Genomic DNA, 5,728 nt, shown 5'->3' with positions numbered 1-5,728 from the left:
TATTGCGTTATCATAGCAACGAACTTAATAACTTATTAGAAGTGTTGGTGTAAAGTTTCATGCCAAAAAAATAAACCAGAGTTACGCAATAAATTAAAAGAAAAAATATGTCCACCGAAATTATGAAAATCGAAAAATTGGAGTATCGAGCCATCATCAAAAACCTGCATTTAAAAGGGTTAAGAGGTAAGCAGATTTACGAATATATGCTCAATAACCTTGGTGATCAATGTCCTTCGTATGCGACCGTGAAAAATTGGACTTTGAGCTTCAAAAGAGGTGAATTTTCCGTTGAAGATGATGACCAATCGGGAAGACTAGTTTCTGTGTCAATCCCCGAAAATATCGTTGCAGTTCATGACATGATTTTATCAGACCGTCGATAAGATAAGCATTCTCACCCTTTATTCAAACTTATTCTTAAAGTTACACTCAGTAATGAAAACATCAATTTCTGGTGAGCAAAATAGACAAGCTACAATTGAATCTTATCGAATATCCTTTTTGATAGCTAAAAATGGAACAACTCACTCTGTAGGGTAGAATTATATTTTACCATCAGCCCAAATAATATCTGAAAGTTTATTCACTGAAAAGGGAACAAAAAAATCGGTCAAATTCACAGTTACAGTTTTAAAACAAACTTTTCTCTTCAACTTGATGAAAGTACCGAAGTTGCTTGCCAGGCTAATCTATTAGCCTTTGTTAGTATTAGACTGACGACTGAGAGATAAGTTAAGGTTGTAAATTTCATTAAGTCACGGCCTAAGCAATCTCGACTTTTTGCCATTCTGTGCGATGAAATGTGAAGTAAGCACAAAGCATTCCTGCTTCATTGTGAAGTACGTGAAGCTTTTCGACATATATTTTAAAACAACAACCAGTGCCTTTGCAGCACGCCAGAAGTTTTATGAAGCCACGAAGAGTCGTGCTGAAACGGTCGCTGAATGGGCCGCAAGATTACGTAACCTGGCTTCGAAATGTGATTTCGGAACTGAATTAGAAGCGTTGCTCAGAGACAAGTTCATCATGGGGATGGATAATACCAAGGTCCTGGAGAGACTATTTGAAGAAAAGGTGACAATTTCCCTCGACAGAGCAATGGTATATATAGCCAGTATTGTAAGAAATCAACATGACAACCGTGAAAGAAGAAATTTTCTATCAATACCATGTGCATCAACGAAGGGGTCGGCGCCGCCGCTGCGAAGACCACGTCAGTTTCCTGTACCACAAAATGGAAGCTACCGACAGCAACGCAAGTTTGAGCGGAGCTCGCAAGATGGAGCCGGCCCTAGTTGACGCCAACCTGTCAACTCGTCAAATGTCAATCAGGTCTGCGGAAAAACATGACATAACAGAGATAAGTGTGTTTTTAAAAATTATTTTTGTAATTTTTGTAATGAAAAAGGCCACTTAGCCAATATTTGCCAGAAAAAACTTAAGAGGTGTAATTATTTTTTAAATAATAATAATTCTGATTTATCATCTGATGAAAATAGTAAGTTTGATCACATTTTTAATTTATCTGCTTCAAATGATGAAATCACAATTGAAATAACAATAAATAAGCAACTGTTTACTTTTCAATTGGACACAGGGGCCTCGGTCTCTGTAATTTCTGAACTATTTAGAGAAAAACATTTGAATAAGTTCATTGTTTATCGAACCAGCAAAACTTTGGCAAGTTATGATGGTTCAAGTATTCATCCTTTGGGATTTAATGAGGTAGAAGTGACCTTTAATTTAAAAACAAAAACAATACGGTTTTATATAATTTCTAATGGGGGCCCTCCATTATTGGGTAGAGATTTTTTCAATTTATTTAAACTAAATGTAAATGGCATTAATAATTGATTGATTGATAAAAATGAAAACTTGCTACAAATTGAGGATATAAATGTAATTAAGATAATGAAAATGTTATCGAAGAAGTATTCTAAAGTATTTTTTCCTTCCTTGGGTAAATTTAATGCAGGTACTCTGCGACTGGATAAGCAAGAGGGAGCCAAGCCCAAGTTTTGCAAAGCCTGTTCCATTCCTTTTGCCTTATGCCGAGGAGTTGAGGCGGAACTAGACCGACTTGTCACTGAAAACATCTTGAGCCCAGTATCATACAGCAGTTGGGCAACACCCATTGTACCAGTAGCTAAGAAAAATGGAACCATCAGAATTTGTGGTGACTATAAAATTACTCTTAATCCTGTATTGTTAATTGATAAATACCCATTGCCCTGTATTGAGGAAACTACAAGGCGGAGTTGAGTTTTCAAAAATTGATCTTTCTCAAGCATATCAGCAGATTGAGTTAGACAATGAGTCAAAGAAATTAACAACTTTCAATACTTCAAAGGGGTTATTTATTTATAATCGTTTACCTTTTGGTATTGCTAGTGCTCCAGCAATGTTTCAAAGAATAATGGAACAAATCTTAGGTTTAGATGGGGTTGTTTGCTTTTTAGATGACATTTTAATTACTGGAAAAATCAGGGGTTTTTATTTAAAAAAGGTTGAAAAAGTTTTGGATAGGTTACAAAAAAGTGGTCTTATTGTAGCATTAGACAAATGTGAATTTTTCAAAAACTCAGTACATTATTTGGGTTACACAATTGATAAATACAGATTGAATACAAGTGAACATAAAGTTAGAGCGATTGTTGAAGCTCAGTACCTCAAAATATTATTCAACTTAGATCATTTTTGGGGTTTGTGAATTTTTATAATAAATTTATACCTAACGCGGCCTCAGTACTTCAGCATTTGTACAGTTTATTGAAGAAAAATGTTGAGTTTATTTGGTCTGAACAATGTACAATGGCATATAATAAAATTAAAAACATAATTAGCTCTGCTTCCTTTTTGGAGCATTATAACCCAAATTTACCAATAAAGTTAACTGTTGATAGTTCTTATTATGGTGTTGGAGCTATGATTTCACATGCCATTAATAATGTAGAAAAACCCATTGGTTTTGCATCTTTAACACTTTCTAGCAGTCAACAAAAATATTCTCAAGTAGAAAAAGAAGCTTTAGCCATTGTTTTTGGTGTGAAGAAGTTTTATCAGTATCTGTATGGTAGGAGATTCACGATAAAAACTGATGCCAAATGTTTTGTAACTTTATTTGGAAATAAGAGAGGCATTCCACCACTTGCCACTAATAGATTGCAACGTTGGGCTCTAATACTTTCTAATTTTGTTTTTGATGTGGAGTATGTGCAATCAAAAGATAATACAGCTGACTATTTTTCTCGTTTACCCTTAGGGGAAGAATTAAAAGAGTTTGACATTGAGAGTTCTTAGTTAAACTTTATTGCCTCAAATACTGATTTGCCGATTGTTTGGGAACAGATCAAGACGGAAACTCAACAAACTTGTAAATATGTTAATATGGGGTGGCCGAAAAAGATACCACAGTTATGTAAACCTTATCTTAATTATAAAAACAACTTTATTGTTGTCGATGGTTGTTTGATGCTGTAATTTAAAACAACTACATTCTTCTCATTTTGGAATGATCAAAACTAAAAGCTTGCCTCGTTCTTATGTATGGTGGCAGCAAATTAGTTATGATATTGAAAATGTAATTAAATCTTCCGAATATTGTTTAAAAACTAAAAGTGATCCTCCCAAAACACCATTAAAAAATTGGGATTTTCCTGATAGACCATGGGAAAGAATTCATATTGATTTTTTAGGTCCAATTCTTGATAAATATATTTTAGTGTTAGTTGATGCTCATACAAAATGGCTAGAAGCTGTTGTCACTTCAAACACTAAATCTAGTGCAACAATAAATATTTTAAGGGATATTTTTTGTAGATTTGGCTTACCTTTTGCTTTAGTTTCTGACAACGCTACTACTTTTAAATATAATGAATTCCAAACATTTTTAGGTAAAAACAACATAGAATTTAAAGAAATTGCACCTTTTCATCCATCATCTAATGGTCAAGCTGAAAATGCGGTTAAAACAGTTAAACAAGCAATACTTAAGATTTTAAAAAGGAGTTCATTGTCAGAACTTAACCGTAATTTAAACAATTTTCTTTTATCTTATCGAATTACACCACACTGTTCTACAGGAAAATATCCAGCCAATTTAATGTTTCAAATAAACATAAGAAGTGTTTATGATTTTTGGAATAACAATGTAAATATTGTAAATCATACAGCTATTGATGTAACAGACTTTAGTATTAGTAAACAAAATGTAATAGGAGATCATGTAGCAGTAAGGGATTATAGAGTTGTTAATTAACCTTCTTGGTTAAAGGGAATAATTCATAAGAAGATAGGTTCAAAAACTTATTTTGTATTTATACCTAGTCTAGATAAAACATGGAGGAGGCACATAAATCAAATAGTAGATTTTGAATTTTCAGTTGACGTACATTCTTCTGACCATAACATGTGTAATAAACCTACCAAAAATATCAGTCCAATTAATGAAAACAAAAATTGTCATGAATCTGATGAAGATAATTATTGTAAATCTGCTGAACCTGTTACATCTAATTTAATACCTGATGTCTGTACCCCAAGAAGAAGTAAAAGGAAACTTAAATCAATGAAATACTTTTAAGTAATTAATTTATTTTATTTTTAGTTTTTGTTTTTTTTTAGGGAGGGAAAGTGTAATGTATCCCACATTAAATATTAAATTTGTTCCAATAAGCATAGGCAACTCTTATTACTTCTTAATTTTATATTTACGATATTTCGAATATTTAACGCAGGCGTTTAGAGTTATTTTTTATTGTATGCATGTACAGTTTCCTTATTGCAGTAGGAGCTCGCCTGCACTCTTCTATTCGAATCATTGAACTGTTAACATCGATTACACTGTTGTCAGATTGAATCCATTGTAATATTAATTTTCGAATTGTTTTTTTTTTCAATTAATAAAGTTAGTGAGTTTTCACTCGTGGTACTTTTTCTCAACTCTAATCAAGACATTATATATATATATATATATATATATATATATATATATATATATATATATATATATAATGTCTTGATTAGAGTTGAGAAAAAAATGATATATGACTCGATTCTTGTTTCCAATGTCGACACTCTCAACAGGTCCAGATTTGTCATTTATAGAATTTTTATATCAATTATTCAATTCAACAATTATTTTTAATCAGTGATATTTATTATTTTCAATTGTAATTTTTTTCCTTATTCTGGTTGATTCTTGATAATGAAACAAAAAGAGTTCTTTCTACCAATTTTGGAAAGATTCAACAACTCCAAGCTAAATACGAAAACTTGTAGAAAGAAGCAAAGACTAAGTTATTTGATGTTTTGCATGTGACCCGTTGTATTTTGCAGACTAAATCTACTGTAGTGTCAGACAGCGAAAGTTACAGCCAGAAAAATGTCTTGATTCTTATAATGTGTACTTTAGTGAATACAGTATTCATGTAAACTCAAAAATCTTTGAACCAACAACTTAGATCAATAGCCAATCCACTGATAGAAGTAAAAAAAATATGAAAAAAATATTAATGGTAGAGGAAACTGAAATTATGAGAAGGAAAAGAAGCACGTTGGAGCAGCACAACAAAAAAATGATCCTTCTAAATCTTCACATTAAAGGATTTAAATTCTTAATTTATTGTTTTATTTATATTATATTATTTTTCCTCAACTTCTTTTTCTCAGAATCTTTTATATGTTTTTAGTAATAATGATTACCTACATCATGAATATCAAAATA

General features: G+C 31.8%; 1 long non-coding RNA gene across 1 annotated transcript; it reads left to right on the top strand.

The window, feature by feature from the left end:
• Positions 1–1,342: 1,342 nt before the first annotated feature.
• On the top strand, positions 1,343–4,628 carry LOC130903013 (uncharacterized). Its single transcript, XR_009060510.1, has 3 exons — positions 1,343–1,501; positions 1,979–2,179; positions 3,897–4,628. It is a non-coding gene; the product is annotated as an uncharacterized LOC130903013 (long non-coding RNA).
• Positions 4,629–5,728: the final 1,100 nt, after the last annotated feature.

Source organism: Diorhabda carinulata, chromosome Y (assembly GCF_026250575.1).
Source record: "Diorhabda carinulata isolate Delta chromosome Y, icDioCari1.1, whole genome shotgun sequence".
Classification (NCBI taxonomy): Eukaryota; Metazoa; Arthropoda; class Insecta; order Coleoptera; family Chrysomelidae; genus Diorhabda; species Diorhabda carinulata.
The sequence above is the reverse complement of the archived record's forward strand: the minus strand, read 5'-3'. Positions and strand labels throughout refer to the sequence as shown.